The sequence below is a fragment of the Alligator sinensis genome, unplaced genomic scaffold (assembly GCF_000455745.1).
Source record: "Alligator sinensis unplaced genomic scaffold, ASM45574v1 scaffold39_1, whole genome shotgun sequence".
Classification (NCBI taxonomy): domain Eukaryota; kingdom Metazoa; phylum Chordata; order Crocodylia; family Alligatoridae; genus Alligator; species Alligator sinensis.
Genome location: NW_005842299.1, coordinates 1,184,999 through 1,185,879, shown reverse-complemented (window position 1 = coordinate 1,185,879; position 881 = coordinate 1,184,999). Strand labels below are relative to the sequence as shown.

Genomic DNA, 881 nt, shown 5'->3' with positions numbered 1-881 from the left:
AAGCTCATCAACACCTTGCATGGCTCTCGAGATATTCTTTTTTTAATTTCATTTCATTTATTTTTAAGGAAAATTTTTCATGTCTGAGGACAGCCAAATCAGTTCCAAATCTTTTGAATAGTTCAAAACCCTTACGTGGCCCTACAACTGGCAAGTATCCTCCACCCTAAACTTTTCAGCCTGTGGTTTCAGATGCCTGCCAAAAGGTTTGGAGGTAACTTATGTGCAGGCCCAAGCCCAGAGACTTGGGGTTCAGATGCCCCTGAGGTTTGCTTGCCCTCAGCTGTATGGCCGCAGGAGCAAGCTAGGGAGAAATCTCTCGTTTCCATAAAGTTGTCGGGTAGTCAAGATCCTCCCACTGGAAGGTGGCCAGTGGGAACCTAACTATGAGGCTCTCCTAGGGAGTCCTGTCCGCAAGCAGACAAGGGTGCACCCTCCACTACACAGTGCCATTTTTAACTGCACTGCTTTGGTCAGGGTATTTACCCTGCCAGGTAAGATATTCATGACTGAAAGAAAGAAAGATCACTTAATAGAAAAAGAGCAACTCTCTGCCCCGGGGGGGATGAGGCGAGTTAGTTTAGTCAGGGCATGTGTAGATTTCTGCAAGGCTGACGTTGCTGTTCACTAAATACATGATGACCCGCAGTCTACCCTAGCCCAACTTCATCTGTGAATGGTTCAAGTACGAATGTTCAGAGGAAGTTAGGAGCTGCACCATGGGCTATTCTGTTGCCTCCCCCCCCTTTGCAGCTCGGCCCCGAGTGCATGCTCCCCGGCGGGTCCTTCTGCCCTTCCCGGAGGCCCGGCGCCGCGGGGGGAGAAGAGCAGGGCGGGGAGTCGCGCCTCACCTGTGGGGATGGGCGGCGGCCCCGCCTCGG

At 51.9% G+C, this 881-nt stretch overlaps 1 protein-coding gene across 1 annotated transcript in view; it reads right to left on the bottom strand.

The window, feature by feature from the left end:
- PLOD2 (procollagen-lysine,2-oxoglutarate 5-dioxygenase 2) overlaps positions 1–875 on the bottom strand; it is a 99,127-nt gene extending 98,252 nt beyond the window's left edge. The window contains exon 1 of the mRNA XM_025209644.1: positions 852–875. The gene's annotated coding sequence lies outside the window, so the exon portion shown is untranslated. The remainder of the gene's footprint in view (positions 1–851) is intronic.
- Positions 876–881: the final 6 nt, after the last annotated feature.